The sequence below is a fragment of the Pan troglodytes genome, chromosome 3 (assembly GCF_028858775.2).
Source record: "Pan troglodytes isolate AG18354 chromosome 3, NHGRI_mPanTro3-v2.0_pri, whole genome shotgun sequence".
Lineage (NCBI taxonomy): Eukaryota > Metazoa > Chordata > Mammalia > Primates > Hominidae > Pan > Pan troglodytes.
Genome location: NC_072401.2, coordinates 160,153,362 through 160,171,150, shown reverse-complemented (window position 1 = coordinate 160,171,150; position 17,789 = coordinate 160,153,362). Strand labels below are relative to the sequence as shown.

Genomic DNA, 17,789 nt, shown 5'->3' with positions numbered 1-17,789 from the left:
GAGCAGACATGAAATAGGCCATTAGTGGTATTGGAAAGCGTCACAGAATTTGCTAAAGGCAGTCAAGGGTTCCATGTCCCTCAAATGAGAGAGAACAAATAAGGCTTTATAAGTGCAGGTGCTCATTTCAATTTTCCTGTTGGAAATCAAGGTGGAAGCCCTTCTGTGGTAACAGGGACTGGACTTACTCTTCTGCCTGAACAAAAAAACTGAACAAAATATATGAAACAATGGTTTACCAAGACATGGGACATCAGGTAATAAAAGACAAGAATTCCTGGGAGAGGAGAAACAAATGAGGTGAGGCCTAGGATTGCCCCAGTTTCCTCCCAGGAGAGAGTTTCCAGGCCATGCTGGAGGGAAGCAGATCCCAGGAGGAGGAGGTTGGTGGTATCCCTGAGTTGAGGAGACAGAGCTAGAAATTGGGTAGGCTAAGGTGGCAAAGTATCCAGGGGGAGAGGGCTCCAGAGAACTTCAGAGCTCTGCAGCAGGTCCTCTAGTCTTCATCTGAGCATAGGTCAGTGTTTTTGTGGGAGGAAATTATCTGAGGTCAAGGTGGAAAAACTCAAAAGGTTTACAAGGAACAAACCCCGAATGGTCTAACACACTAAAAGACAGATGCTCTCAGATTGAATAAAAAAACCAATGTAGTTGGGATGTAAAATTATACCTTGACAAAGCAAAGTTTAATGTTAAAGATTATTTAAATTAATTTAATACAATCAATTCCTACATTTAAATTAAATAAAAATTATTTTAAATCTGCAATGAAAATGATATATGACCATCTGGAAGATTTGTGTACTTTCATAAAATTTGTAGCAAAATTAAAATATATTTGTTTCAATCATTTCTATTTTGACAAAACTAATCACATATGAGCATTAAACATTTAAAAACATTTTTTCAACTCTCATTCAAAATCATGGATGAATACACTACAAAAAATTCTCCATATCATATAATGTCATGGAGCTTACTATAGTGTGGGGGTAACTTTTACTTGTAAAGGGCCTACTGAGTTTTCAGTAGGGTCTGAATTAAATGGTTTGTTAAATTTTTCTGCAGTCATCTAGAGCCTATGCTTATTCTTCTGGACGAATGTGAGTTCATTTGTTGAATTTAATACTTAGATAGGCCAGGGCATTTAACATTAGTTGAGAGTTTGCCATAAGCCAGCCACTTTTCTAACATTCTTGTAACAACCCAGTGAGACGGATATTGCCATTATTTTCTCATTTTTACAAATGCAGAAACCGAAGTCCAGTGAAGTTAAAGAATTAATTCGAGGTCACTGATAAATGGCCCAGCATGAATTTCATATATTCTGATAAAGAGCCAGTTCGTCTACTACATTATATCATGCCAGTATGGTGGTTTTACTTCAATCTTCCATGGTCATGAGGAAAGTATAAACTTTTGTTTGAATTGAAACAGTAGAGTAAGTGAATTCTGAAGTAATCTCTTTAGAGCAGGATTTCTTCCTGCCCTCTTAGCCAAGTGCTGAGTTGGAAGATGTTTTGCTGGGTCAGCACTAGATTCATAAGTGCCTCAGTAAGGGAGCCAACCAAACCGATTGTTACTTTTTATTCAGATCTGCATAAATTACTCCAGAATTCTTTTCTTCCCCATTTTTAATAGATTTCTAAATGTCCATTCAAAGTTATATATCTTTATTTCTGTAACAACGCACACATTTATTTCAACATACTCAAAAACTTTTGCTGATAATAGAAGCATGCAGAGTGCTACTTTAGCTTGGGCCTCTGTAATAACATATCTTAGGGCCGGGCACGGTGGCTCACGCCTGTAATCCCAGCACTTTGGGAGGCCGAGATGGGTGGGTCGCTTGAGCTCAGGAGTTCGATACCAGCTTGGCCAACATGGTGAAACACCATCTCTACAAAAAATACAAAAATTAGATAAGCATGGTGGCATGAACCTGTAGTCCCAGCTACGTGGGAGGCTGTGGTAGGAGGATCCTTGAGTGAGACCCTGTCTCACACACACACACACACACACACACACACACACACACACAGTCTTAGTCTAGCTGTCCAAAACAATAGAAATTTATTTTCTTACAGTTCTGGAGGCTAAAAGTCCAAGATCAAAATGCCTATGGTTTGTGATGAGGGCTCTCTTCCTGCCTGTAGATGCCACCTTCTTGCTGTGTTCTTATATGGCAGGCATAGGGTAAAGTGGGATGGAGTGGAGAACAAGCTCTCTGGGACTCTTATGAGGGCACCAATGCCGTCAGGAGAGTGGCAGTCTCATGACCTCATGTAAACCTAATTATCTTCCAGAGATCCCATCTCCAAATACGATTATATTGGTCTTTGAGGCTTCAACATGAATTTTGAGTGAACAATGTCTACATTACTGTCTCAGAATTGCCTTCTCATATGAAATACCTTAATTCAATTATAACAACTTTTGCCATTTCGATAAAGAATTCCAAAATTAAGATAAATTGATTTTTACTTACATTTTGAAAAATATATTTTTGCTGTCCAATTTTTATTTCAGTGAAAATATTTCCTTTTATTCTACTGCTGTTACAAATAGTGGGTTAGAGAGAAATCATTTAGATATAAGTTGCCTTTCTTTGTATTAAATTTGTTTTATGTTAAATTTTGTGCTCTGAATATCACATGGTAATGTGACTTTAATAAAAACATATTACACCAAAGATAATGCAATGTCTGAAAAATAAATCACACTGGGGAGCACCATCTAGCAATGGAGTCCAGTGACATCTAGAGCATGGACAGTGTGTGCAGTAAATGGTCAAATTATAGATTACAAGTGAGTTTGGCAAATATTTCCATAAATGTCTCTCCTCCTCCTCATAACACCTTTATAGTTTCTAATTCTATCAGAATGTAATATGAAAGTTTATGATGGTGTCTGTTTAAGCACATGTAAGTCCTGCAGGTGTGTAATCACATATTACCCTCATAGCCACCCAGGAGCCACCATTGTAAGGATGATTACACAGGGGCACAGGAATTCTGCAATGTGCTCAACTTCACAGAGTTAATACGTAGTTGGGATGGACTGTCAGCTCAGGTGTTTGACTCTGAAGCTCACACTTTTTACTACTATATTAGAATCGATTCATTCAGATATAAATATTATTCAGGGGCAATTCTCAGATACGCAGGTAGAACTTGACCTACATTGGACCCCCTGTCATGTGAATCAATGACCCTCATTCTTAGCTATTGGCTGACTCCATCCCAACAGCCTGGACAAAGCAGCCAAAGTATTCTGTCTCTGTGAGAAACTGGTTGGTTACACTGTTTCTCCATTCAGATGAATTAGAGCTGTTCACCCCTAAGGTTAGCTGCAAATAGCAAATTGGAAACCATAAAATATCAAGTATCAAAAGGCAAACGGTTTAACTTATTCTGACTTGGAAACTGCTCTGGAACATAGCTCTAAATGACTAAAAATCTTTACTATGTTTGGATGGAAATTTTAAGGCATAAATTTAAGGCTGCTTCTAATATCTATTGCATATGTAAGAGAAAGTGGAGTTTGATTTTTCCTGTTGTCTCAGAATTGTGGCTAAAACCCAAAGCTGAGGACACAAGGCACTAAGTATTCCTAAGCCACTAATAGTTGCCAGTGCATGCTGAGTGGCATTTATCCCTACTACTACCACTAGTTACCATCTCCCCCTGTCCCCTGATTTCCTCCTGCATCCCAGGAACTTGGAGGAACAACTTTCACAATTTGTGGTTGGAGGTCCTCTCTGCTATGTCTGTCCTTGGAGAAGGTGGCAGTGGTGCTTTTCCATTAATGGAGCCAAGTGAGTCAGTTTTGATAAAATGCTCATGAAGGTTGGGGGTGTCTTGAAAAAGAGGAGACTGACACCCTTTCCCTTCAAGTACTTACTTAGCTGCAGAATCTGGAGACTTAAAAAAAAAATGTCAGCTTTTTTTAAACCTGAGATAGTTAAGTCTCCATAGAGACTGTCAAAAATTGCCTATGCCAGCTATATTTCAAGTCATGATGATGGGGTATTGGAAAAAGTTTTTAATTAGCAGTAATCACGCCTCGAATAAACCTCATTGGTTATGAGACTGCCACGGTACAAAGCTAGAATCTGGAGACTTCTGTTGCTATATGTATGACATGCTTTTCTTTTCAGCTCTCTTCCCTCATAATAGAAAAGAAGAGGGAAATGCTGGCCCGTGTCTCCTGATTTTGAAGATGTGTTCATGGCAAGGTTGAAGGAGAAAAGGTGTTAAATGGAGGAGCCCTTGGAGACTGAGAGGATATTGGACACATAGGTCTAGTGTGAAACTTCACAAGTACACCCCTTATGTAGAGGCTGACACATCAGGGGAGGCCATCACAACCAGATGGAGGCAGCTTAAACTACAAGAAGAGTAGAGGCCTTTCCCAACTCTATGTCTTCCCATGGAGACAATCACATGAGGAGAGTTTTGTTGCCTCAGCTCCATCATCATCTTGTCCCCGAATCCATGGTAGCAAATGTCCCTGGGCATTTATCCAGAGGAGAGGAAATTTGTATATAAAAGAGACATCTGCACCTCCGTGTTTATTGCAGCACCACTCACAATAGCCAAGATAGGAATCAACCTAAGTGTCCATCAATAGAAGAAGAACCACATGGTGCACCATGGAATGTTATTCAGCCACAAAAAGAAAGAAATCCTGTCATTCACAGCAACATGTGTAGAACTGGGGAATATTATGCTAAGTGAAATAAGCCAGGAATAGAAAGTTAAACCCCAGTATGTTCTCACTCACATGGGGAAGCTAAAAATTAGTTGAACTCTTAGAGGTAAAAACTATAGCAGAGGATACTAGAGGCTGGGAAGGGCAGAGGGACATGGGCAATGGAAAGATTTGTTAAAGAATACAAAATTAAAGGTAGATGGGGAATAAGTTCTAGTGTTCTATATAAAGCACTATAGGATGACTATAGTTAACAATAATATAGTTTTAGACAGCCAGAAGGAGGATATTGAATGTTCCCAGAGATGATAAATGTTTGAGATGATGAATATGCTAATTACCCTGATCATGATATAGTATCAAAAGGTCACTATATACTCTGTGAATATTATTTCAATTATGTGTCAATTCAAACAATGAAGTTTTTTAAAAAAGAAGGAATAAAAAGTGTCTCAGAGACAAACCACACCTTCCTCCTTCACTTCAAACACTAAAGCTTGCGTGAGGTAAGGGAAGTGGTAAGAGAGGACAAGAGTTCTGGGTCGAGTGTGACATTCAAATATTAAAAATTTAATGGCATTGGGTCTTTTTTTTGAGACAGGGTCTCACTCTGTCACCCAGGTTGGAGTGCAGTGGCTGGATCAGATCATGACCCACTGCAGCCTCAACCTCCTGGGCCCAAGCAGTCTTCCTACCTCAGCCTCTGGGGCTACAGGTACACTGGGCTAATTTTTAATTTTTTTGTAGAGACAGGACCTTGCCATGTTGCCCAGGCTGATCTTGAACTCCTGAGCTCAACTGATCCTCTCATCTTAGCCTCACGAAGTGCTGGTATTTACAGGTGTGAGCCAATGTGCCTAGCCACATTGAGTCTTAATTATTGGAACAAAAAAGATTGTTGACATTGTTTTAGTAACTAAAAATGACTACAGAATCATCCTAAGACATTGTTAAGGCAGCAGTCACCCAGCTGGAAAAGCAAATTTGATCCAGTGTTGCTGGTGGACATAGTTGAAAGACAAAAATAATTTTGTAATTGAACTCCAACAAATTGTGACTTCTCAATTGGCAGGTATATTTATAAGCAAATTGTTTTCTCCCAGCAAATTTCCATGTCATTTTCTTTATGGGCAAATATTCAGTTGCTTTTTCTCTTATCTCAATCATGGCTCTCCAGTACAATTTTCAGTGATGATGAAAATATTCTATATATGTGCAGACCAATATAGTATCCACTATACCCACGTGGTCATTGAACACTTGAAAATGTGGAAAGAAACTGAGCTTTTAATTTAATTCTAATGTTGATTTAAATTTCAATAATATGTGGCTAGTAGCAACAGTGCTGGTCAACACCCTTGAAAAAAATTGAGTAAAAGCAAAGGTGAAGATGAAGGAAAGTTCTATGTTAATAGGTGTTTTTGTATGAATTTATTCTTAAGGGCAGTACAGAAGTATTAATGTATATTAACTTGGCTAGGACTTATTTGAATACAATTTAAGGAAAATCTTTACAGTTTTAAAAATAAGTCACATGTTCAAAAACCCATTTGTTGATAGTGTTGAAAGAATGGAATGCCTAGAATTGACTCTGCAAAACACTGAGGCATAGAAAATCTTTACTCAAAGATCATTTTCCCATGGGTCATTTTTCTGGAAATATTTGCCTTGACCCTCAAGTAAGGTTAAGAGTGAATGCGTCTCCCTTAAATTTATTATGTACCTAAATATTACTGTTTTTCAGCAATTTGGCCAAAGCATGGCTAAATTATGAAGTCAAGAAAGCCAAGATGGCTGAGCCTTTCTAGTGCATATGAATTCTTCATAATACCCCTACCAGAATCAAGATGGATACGATGGGGTGCTCTGATCCATTGCAGATAAAAGAGAGCTATGTTCTACTCACTCTTCTTATCAACATAAACCAATAGTCTGATTCTTATTATTTATATTAAGGTAATCCATGTCCTTTTGTTACAGCAAATAGAAAAACAAACTTCTCTAAACTGATGACGTGGGGCGCTATCATGGATTAGGAGGAGCCTTTCACCCTGATTGCCTACTACTGTTAAAAGAACTAAAACAGGTGTTCTTGGCTGATGGATTCCAATATTCAAATAGTGAGTATATTTATTCAGGAACTTGGCTGTACATTTTGTAGAGAACTCATTCTGGTTGGCTCAACAGGAAGCGCTAATGCTCCAAGTCAGTTATTGTCAGCAGGTATACCAACTGGCTGCCTGCAGACCAAGTTCTACCAGGAGACTGGTTGCAACAGTGTTTTTTTTTTTTCCCGGAGTTGAAATTTCACTCTTGTCATCCAGGCTGGAGTGCAATGGCGCAATCTCAGCTCATTGCAACCTCCGCCTCCTCTCTCTCTCTCTCTCTCTCTATATATATATATACATACATACACACACACACACACATATACACACACACATATATACACATATACACATATATACATATACACATATATATGTATATATGTGTGTGTGTGTGTGTGTATATATATATATAAAATATATCGTAGAATGATTTATATTCCTAATTCTCCTGCCTCAGTCTCCTGAGTAGCTGGGATTACAGGTGCCTGCCACCATGCTTAGCTAATTTTGTATTTTTAGTAGAGATGGGAGTTTCACCATATTGACCAGGCTGGCCTCGAACTCCTGACCTCAGGTGATCCACCAGCCTCGGACCCCAGTGATGGAATTATAGGTGTAAGCCACTGTGCCTGGCCCAACAGTGTTTTTATACTTTTGAATGTTTGTATGTTTTCAGTGCCTTTGGCTAAGCAGCTTCAATTTGCCATTGTTCACACCTGGCTCCATTATGCATTTAGTGACACCTGAGGGCTTTTGAGCTGGCAACCTTCTTTCTACCCAAACTACCCTCAGATTCTTTTATGGTCAAGGAAGCTCATTGAAAAGAATTTCTAATCCCAGTCATCTACATTTTGCTCTATGGGGCTCACCTTAGTAGTTATGTAGGCTTTCAAACAAATTCAAAGATTTGAGGTCAATATTGACTCTCCATCAGGCAGTTCTGGAGTCCGCAGTTAATTAGCTTCTGCCAAATGTATGGTTGAAATGAGAGCTGTTGGAGGAAAACCACATATGGGAACGTTATTATATGTTAGTCTAAGTTCTTTCTTTGTAACAAGTTAGATCACAAGATATCTACTTGAACTATGTTAGCTTTTCCTATAAAAATGTTTTTCCTGAAATGAAATTTAATATTGTGTCCTTGGCTTTATAAAGAAATGGTGGATTAAAAAAATTCATTGATCAATGCCTTTATTTAAAGACACATGGGATATATTACTGTATCACTAGTGTAGTGCTAGAAAAAAAGACTCCTTTGAAATAGTGTGCTTCCTTTTATCAGACAATGAGAATCGCCTCACCTGTAATGCTTCCTTTTTTTCCTTGGCTGTCCTGATATTAAAATTAACTCATTACTCCTTCCTTACACCATTACTCTCCTCTTTATGTGCGTTCTCATCTCTTTACCTTTAGTGTTTTGCTGCATGCATGTACATAAATTTGCTTGTAACCAATATCAATAACCTTTTGGAAGTATACAGCTTAAAAACTGCAAATAAATGATCATAAAACATAGCCATATTCACATATGCCAAATGTGAATTTTAAAGATTCTCTAGCTCTTTTTTTATCCTTTCTCTCCTTTTTAAACAAATAGAAAAAAAGTGTGGAAAAATCTAATGTTTTAAAATGTAGACTTTTTGTTCTTTCCAACTTTCATTTTAGATTCAAGGGGTATATGTGCACATTTGTTACGTGGGTAAATTACGTGTTTGGGGGTTTGGTATACAGGTAATTTTGTCACCCAAGTAATCAGCATAATGCCTGATAGGTAGTTTTTCAATCACCATCCTCCTCTCACCCTCCACCCTCAGTTAGGCTTCCATATCTATTATTCCCTTCATTATGTCCATGTTTGAGCTGAGATGGTGCCTCTGCACTCTAGCCTGGGTGTACTCAATGTTTAGCTCCCACTTATTAGGGAGAACATGCAGTATTTGATTTTCTGTTCCTGTGTTAATTCACTTAGGATGATGGCCTCCGGTTTCACCCATGTTGCTGCAAAGAATGTAATTTTGTTCTTTTCTGTGACTGTGTAGTATTCCATGGTGTTATATGTGTCACATTTTCTTTCTTTTTCTTTTTCTGAGATAGAGTCTTGCTCTGTCACCCAGGCTAGAGTGCAGTAGTACCATCTCAGCTCACTGCAACCTCCACCTCCCAGGCTTCAAATGTTTCTCGTGCCTCAGTTTCCCCAGTAGCTGGGAATATAGGCACGTACCGCCATGCCTGGCTGATTTTTCTATTCTTAGTAGAGATGGGGTTTTGTCATATTAGCCAGGCTGGTCATGAGCTCCTGACTTGAAGTGATCCGCCCACCTTAGCCTCCCAAAATGCTTGGTTTATAGGCGTGAGCTACTCTGCCTGGCCCAACATTTTCTTTATCCAGTCCACCTGATGGGCATTTAGGTTGATTCCATGCAATTGCTATTGTGAATGGTGCTGTGATGAACATAGGTGTGCATGTGTCTTTATGGTAGAATGATTTATATTCCTTTGGGTATATACTCAGTAGTGAGATTGCTGGGTTGAATGGTAGTTCTATTTTAAGTTCTTTGAGAAATGTCCAGTGACTGAACTAATTTACATTCCCACCAGGAGTGTATAAGCACTCCCTTTTCTCCACAACCTCACCAGCATCTGTTATCTTCAGACCTTTTAATAAAAGCCCTTCTGACTAGTATGAGATGGTATCTCATTATGGTTTTCATTTGCATTTCCCTAATGATTAGTGGTATTGAGCATAAAATATAGACTTTTTAAAGGAAATAATTAGGAGATGCACAGATCCTGAGTACTGGACATATTCTTTGAAATGGCTATTTGTAATAAGATAAGATGGACATTTATAGCTGTGAAAACCATAACAATTTGTTAAATTGATATATATATGTATGTAATGGAATACTATTCAGCTATTTCAAGTATAGTGTTAAATCTTTTGACGCACAGATAAACCTGGAACCATATATACGAAGGCATTAACGGTAAATGCCTTTGGATAATTGGAATTACGTACTTTATTTTTCCTTACTTGTATTTTTTTTGCTTTTTCTACAATAAACATGCATTGTGCTACAATAAAAGCAAATGGATTTACAATCAACAACTAGTGAGTAGTTTAAGATTTAGTCAAGAGTGTTTGAAATGGTAGGGGAACGTGCACTGTGAAGACAGCTGTCTCCTACCAATCTGCCAGAGGAAAGTTGGGCCCAGAGAGGAACTTCAAAGAGCTGCCTACAGATGAGCCCTTGGTGGCCCTTATTTCTTCAGTTTAATATTCCTCTGGGTATCACGTAACTCCTCTTGGTTGGTGTCTGCTAATAAGATGACAGAATCAGATAGCCACCTGCTCAGTAAAGTAGCTTTGATTTAGCAGAGGTGGAAATAAATGAATTTTTAAAAATAAATTTGATCTATTAAGTTTTATTCTTGGCTGGATGCGGTGGCTCACACCTGTAATCCCAGCAGTTTGGGAGGCCGAGATGGGCAGATCACTTGAAGTCAGGGGTTTGAGACCAGCCTGGCCAACATGGTGAAACCCCATCTCTACTAAAAATACAAAAATTAGCCAGGTGTGGTGGTGCATTCCTGTAATCCCAGCTGCTAGGGAGGCTGAGGCAGGAGAATTGCTTCAACCCGGAGTCGGAGGTTGCAGTGAGCTGAGATCATACCATTACACTCCAGCCTGGGCAACAGAGTGAAACCCTGTCTCAAAAAAAAAATAAAATGAAATAAAATAAATAAATAAATAAGTAAATAAATTTCATCCATTAAGTTTTATTCTCAATGTTGAGAGATTTTCAGAGACGGGATATAATGTAAAATAATACCCGTAAGAGCCATCTCTTTTAAAATATGAGCAGTTATGGATTTAGAACAAGAAAATTTATTAATATCTTACAAAAAAACTTGGTACCCAACACAAAGGAGGAGCAACCAAAGTTTCCCTGTAAAGGTTTGTCCTCCAATGTGATTTGGTAAAATCTTTTAATTTTTTTTTAACCTCCTCTTGATTCTTTTAAAGCATGGGAATTTCATAAAATCTCTGCTTCCAGTTCTCCATGTGACAATTTCCAGAGTAGAGTCACTTTTAAAAAACAGGCCTCTTGTCATTTTCTAGAAATGGCAGCTAATCCTGACTCGATGCTCTGGAACATTTGGGTGTTTTTTTGAGACAGGGTCTTGCTCTATGGCCCAGGCTGGAGTCACAATTCACTGCAGCCTCCACCTCCTGAGCTCAAGGGATCCTCCTACCTCAGCCTACTAAGTAGCTGGGACTGCAGGCATGTGCCACCGCATCAGGCTAATTTTTTATTTTTTTGTAGAGACAGGGGTCTCACCATGTTGACCCTGCTGGTCTTGAACTCCTGGGCTCAACTGATCCTCCCACCTTGGCCTCCCAAAGTACTGGGATTACAGGCATGAGCCACTGCGCCTGGCCTGGAACATTTAAAAGGTGCCGTTTACCCCACAGTCTGTTGGAAAATAAAACATTATTGGGCCTGTGGATGATGTTAGACCGATGTGTGTGGTGTGAAAATTAGGGCAGCCATTTGGAGAACTGCTCTACGCTGTGAACACTGAGGGAAATGTTTACCTTCAAACCTGTGGGGGTACCGCATGTCTGTGGGCTTATGGAGTCATAAATCAGAGAATTAAGTATAACAAAAACCTCGGCCAGAATGAATCACTCACTGTTTTCAATATGACGATTAAAGTCTACCTTCTATGACAGTATCAATGTGCCTGATCCTCTACTAGGGAAACAAATCCTGAAGAAAGACTGTCCTATTTTGATTTTTATTTCTTATAGTGCCTAGCACAGCATTTTCCACGTTGTTTATATATAATGAATGTTTACTGAATTGACTCTATTAATATTTTTCTTTATGCTAATAAGCCTGCTGACTGAAAAAATTATTGGTTCAAAATCTTAAAGAAAGCATATATAAACTTGATGGAATGACACTTTCTTGAGACAGATCCTGATAGTCTAGGTTGTAATCTCTGTGGTTGATATCCTCAGATAAATGTTGAAATTAATTATGGAAATCCCTTGTTAGTGATTGGTTTAGGAAAAGGGATATGATCCAAAACTACTCAATGAGACATAAGAAAAGTCAGCCAGTGGTTTTCAGGGAGGGAGAGTATTTCATGTTCTTATGAAGGAAGTATACTGAGATGTTTCACTTTATTCTCTGGACATTATAACATCTAGACGTGATACTTGGAACTCCTGCAGTATTTGGGGCCATGAGGAACCAGCCTGAGGGCAAAGACAACACAATGAAGATAGCAGAGAGGTGAAAATAATGTAGGTCTTTGATAACTTTGTTTATTATTATTTTTTGGAGAAAAGATCTCGCCCTGTCACCCAGGGTGGAGTGCAGTGCTGTGATCATGGCTCACTGCAACCTGTAACTCCTGGGCTCAAGGGATACTTCTGCTTTAGCCTGAGTAGGTGGAACTACAGGCAAGCGCCACCATACCCAGCTAATTTTTTAATTTTTTGTAGAGACGGGGACTCGCTATGTTGCCCCCAGGCTGGTCTCAAACTCTTGGCCTCCAGTGATCTTCCTGCCTTGGTCTCCCAAAGTGCTGGGATTACAGGCATGGGGCACTGTACCCAGCCTGTTGACTTTATTGAGTCACTGCATCAAACATCCCTTTGGGCTGTGCTTCCTCAGATTTCTTATGTGACATCAGATATTTGCTATCATTTAAGCTGATTTGTAGACATTTTTGGTTATCTGCAGTTAAAATGCATTTCACTGAAACAACCTCCACTGTCATCTCAAATAATTAGGAGAAAATATATGTTCTCCTCTGTGTTCTAAATATATAAAGGGACAAATATCCAAAGGCTTTACCTTTGAGAGCCTGTAGGTGAAAAAATAATGTCCCTTTAAAAGAAATGTGGCAGTTTATTGAAAAGGCCCAGGTGTGGCTGGAAACTATCCATTTGTTATTTCAACCCAGATGCTTCTGTCAGTTTCTTCACCCTGGATGCTGGAGTATAGAAAGAAAGGACTTTCGGCTAAATCTGGAGGTAGGGACTGGTGAGGCAAGTTAAATGGAAAAGAAGGTGGACCAAGAAACTGACCATACAGGTGAAAAAATGGTAGCGGTAGATGCCCATGCTGGGAAAGAAAGTGAATCCAGAGGAGGCCAGATGGGCTGAAGAACTGGCAATGGCTAAGCCTTCGGGGATTTGGATGGATGATTATGATGATGATGAGTAGCAATCATGGTAAAAAGGAGTGGAATTGATGGAAGCAGAGCAAATTATGGTCAGGATGGAGGATTCTGGAGTCTTGAAATATAAGTTCAAAAATACTATGGCTATAATATTTATTTGTATTCATTTATGTAACAAATATTTATGCTTATTTACTATTAGAGCTTATAGGATGCATTCTGTCATCATAAGTAGTTAGGACTACCTTCAATGGTTAAATCAGAGACCAGTGGTCAGCAAACTATTAGAAAATTTTCTTTGTGCAACACAATTGTGATTCCAAAAAATAACTTTTCAAAAAGATATTCTAATCCAAACTTACCTTGGTTCCTCCTCTAATTCCAAAAGGAAATTTCTCATATCCTCTTTGTCTAGGGGTCTTAATTTTTAATGTAATGGAGTCTTCAGTGCCTCATGCCAAAAATAAAAATCCTCAATTGGTTAGATTTTATATGTCTGATATGGGAAACATATATTCATATCTTTCCATTTTTTTTACCCTTGTTCCCAAGGCACTCAAACTGATCTCAATGTGCCAAACATGTTTAGTTTAACAAAGAAATCTTGATGCTGGTCAAGGGACTGCTAACTGGTATAAGGATACAAAATATAAGTCAGGACTAATTCTGACCCCAGGACTTATCGTCTAGTGTGTGTGTGTGTGTGTGTGTGTGTGTGTGTGTGTGTGTGTCTGTGTCTATGTGTGTGTGTGTGTGTGTATATATATATATATGTATACACACGAGACAGAGTCTCCCTCTGTTGCCCAGGCAGTGGTGTGATCTCTTGGCTCACTGCAACCGCTGCCTCTTAGGTTCAAGCGATTCTCCTGCCTCAGGCTCCCAAGTAGCTGGGATTACAGGCGTCTGCAACCATGCCCAGCCCTAGTACATGTATTGATTATACAGCTCCACATCTCTTATGTAGATTATTACAAAAAAACTTCATCTTCAAATATGTTGTAGCAATGCAAAGTGTATGCATGAGGGTGTGTTTGAGGTCTCAGCTAGAAAGACAAAGTAATGATAGCTTTTAAAATGTGCAAGTACTGGAAGGTTGTATTAGAGTTATGTTGTTGCTGTTAATAAAACTTAAAATAATATTTGACTCAGTAGCTTTTCTACAGAAGTGGTATTTAAGGTTACATTTATTTTTACCAAGCTCATTCTTACGAACTTCTGACTTAATGTGTATGTTAATAATAGAATTTCAACTTCCACAGCAATTTAGAAATACAGTTGTTCCTCAGTAGCCTTGGGGATTGGTTTCAAGACCCCCTTGGATACCAAATCTGAGGATGTTCAAGTCCCTGATATAAAAGGTGTAATATCTGTAAATATTCTTCCGTATACTTTAAATCACCTCTAGATTACTTATTATACCTAATAATTACCTACATATCATTTTATTCATGTGGATTCAACATAGTACTTGGCATGTGGCAAATTTAAGTTTTGCTCTTTTGGAACTTTGTATAATTTTTTTCCCATGTATTTCAACAATTGGTTGAATCCATGGATGTGGAACCCATGGATATGGAGGGCTGGTTGTATTCTAAATTAGTGATAAGAAATACATCAAATACAAAATTTAAAAAAACAATATAAATCTCATGCATTTTACATTTTTTGTTTGTAACTGTCTATTCCAGGTGTCCCCAGAGTATTCTCTGATCTTTTCCTTTGCAGATTTTGCAAGCCAACCACTACATAGCAACAGTGATTTCAAAGGTGTTGGCAGAAGCTTTGACTTACGCAAGGGTTTTCTCTCTCAGCAATGTGATACCAGAAATTCTCTTAACTGCACTTCCTTTATCTCTTTCTCTATATGAATAAATCATACTCATGTTTCTAAATCAGTTCTAATGTTACTTCCTCACAGACTTTCTTAATTCCCTTCCAGCAAAAGTAACCTTTCTCTACAATGCAGAGAAGCTATATCTGCATTCTCAATGATACTGCCCCTACAGGGGTGAAAATTGATTCTTGTCTCACAGAGGGTGAAAAATCTTAGATATTACAATGGTTTGTGACCCTCCAATACTCAATCTTATTACTAAGTATATCATTTCATGGGGTAGGAGGCTGTTAGGAATAAAATTTCTAAAAGTGCTTCTTGGAGGAGTGATAATTAAAAAAAGCTTGAGAAATACTTCTCCCCATTTAAAAGTACATAATATATTATCTGTGCTTTCCCCTCATCACCTCAACCTATATATCTCCAGTAGGCTTGGAATGTTTTGTGTATTTGTGTATATAACATTCCTGAGTTCATTGTTTATGATAAAGCCAATAAGGTCCTTCAAGGCGGAGGCCAAGGCTTATTTATGGTTATATTTCTTATGTTTAGTTCATGATACGGTCTCAAAAAATTGTTTATTGACCTAAATATTAATCCTGTATCTTACAGTCCTCAGTGTCTGGCTGTTCATGGTTATAGGTTCCTTTGGGAAAGGACTAGAGGAATTATGACCATGTATCTTTGCTGTGCTGCTGCAGAATCTTTTCTTATGGGGATTTAGTCTCTTTTCCAGGCAGCGAGTTCTGGATATGAAAATTGGCTCAGGTTCTAAAATTGGGCAATGAATTATGATTTTTAATTGGGAAAGCTTCCCGAAGCTTCCCGATTGTCCATCCTTGATTGTAATAGTATAAATCCGTGTTATCCAATGTCGTAGCCACATACGGCTTTTAAAATTCAATTGAGTTAAAATGAAATGAACAATTCTGTTTCTTAGTTCTATTAGCTATGTTTCAAAGATCACTCATTTCCAGGACCTCTCCATTAAATTGCTATCAAAAAGTGAAACCTTGAGCTTGCAAAGCTATGAGTTTTTCCTGTTCAGCCTCAACTAATTTCATAACTTTTAGATGGCAAAGACAGTTTTCCACCTCTGCCCCAAATTGAGTCCATACCTCTGACAATGAAGCTGCTGTTTTTCAGCCTGAGCTGCCCTGGGTGAGTCTCCTGCCACCACCTGCTGCTGACTTACTCCTCTGCTCTAGCAGTTGGTCAAGTATAAATACTTTTAAATTTATTGTCTGCCTTTGGCAATTTTCAATACCTTAAATTAATTGTTTTGACATTTTTTCCTGTTTTATATTATTCTTTGGGGGAGGGAAGTCACTGACCTCTTCATGCCCCCTAAATCAGAGGTCCTTCCAAGGATGTTATGTTTTTCATTGAAACAGCTATTAACATTTCATTAATTCTCAGTAAACATTGGTTAATAATTTCATTCATGTGAGTATTAATAGAGTTTCTATTACGCATATAAAATGAAATTATGTCACTTCTCTAGCAAAACCTTTTAGAACCTAATCTGAGCAAAATGCTATGTCCTTTCAGCCGTCTACTAGGCCCACCTGACCCGCGCCACCTCCCCACTCCGCTGCTCTCTGACCATCTTTCCTATTCTAGGGCCATTACTCCTGCTCCAGCCTTACTGATCTTTTTGCTATTTCTCTAAATTCAGGGCTCACAACTCCCCTCAGAATCTTTTCACTCACTGCTCCTTCCGCCTGGAACTTTCTTCCTTACATGGCTCACCCTCTATCTTCTCAGCAGTGACTCTTTTCCTGACTACATTACATAAAAGATCGATGACCCCCTTCCTGGCCTGCCTTACCTTGTTTCTCCATAGCACCTGTTACATCTGCAGAATATGTATTCTTGGATTGTCTCCCCAACTTTAATGCAGTTTCTTGAGGGAAATTTTTGCTCCTGCTATATCCTGATACCTAGAACATGCCTGGTATGTCCTAGATTTTCAATATATATTTATTGAATTAATTGAAGGAATTAATATGCATTGTTTTCACCAAGGCAAACAGAAATACAACAAAATTGTTAAGAGTGAGCCATACAGGAAAAGATAATACTGAGCCCCTATCTTCCTTCCCCACAACCTCTCCTCAGGTAAACATGTTTATGTTGGGAGTACTGGTCATATTTATACGATTTGTCCCCTGTCACTCAACATCCATTATGGATGTGGATTGTCATGGCAATGGGAAGAGAGAGAAGTGAACTTGCAGAAGATAGTGAAAGATTGTATCGCGAGGAAAGTTGTCTTGCATACATAAACCTTAGGAAATTTTTACTCCTTTACCTTGAACTTGAGACACCCTCATTTCCTACTGTCACATACTGTGAAGTCAATAAATACTTCCAATATTCTGCAATCCGTAGTAGCCTCTGCCTAATTATCTGAAGGTTCCAGAGAGGCCATGGTTCCTGAGAAGAAAGTTTTGGTAATAATAATAATACTGTTAATAATTAATTGTTAATTATTAACAAGGCAATTAATAATATTAGTAGCTAAAATTTGTTTGAACTTACTATCTGCCAGTCACTCTCAGCTTTTTTCATGCATTATCTTATTTAACCCTTCTAACAGTGCAATGATTTAATTGCTATTATCTTGCCTGTTTTTATTTTTTTTTTTGTTTTTTAGACAGGGTCTTCTCTTTTGCCCAGGCTGAAGTGCAGTAGTGTGATCATAGCTCACTGCAGCCTCAAACTCCTGGGCTGAGGCAATCCTCCCACCTCAGCCTGCTCAGTAGCTGGGACTACAGGCATGTGCCACCATGCACGGCTAATTTTTACTTTTCTTTTTTTTCATAAACATAGGGTCTCTCCATGTTGACCAGGTGGTCTCAACTATTGGCCTCAAGCGATCTTCCCACCTTGGCCTCCCAAATTGCTGGCAGTATAGACATAAG

General features: G+C 38.5%; 1 non-coding gene across 1 annotated transcript; it reads right to left on the bottom strand.

Annotated features, from left to right (window-relative positions):
* Positions 1–3,968: 3,968 nt before the first annotated feature.
* Positions 3,969–4,109, bottom strand: LOC112209168 (U4 spliceosomal RNA). Its single transcript, XR_002943818.1, has one exon. It is a non-coding gene; the product is annotated as a U4 spliceosomal RNA (small nuclear RNA).
* Between the last annotated feature and the right edge of the window lie 13,680 nt (positions 4,110–17,789).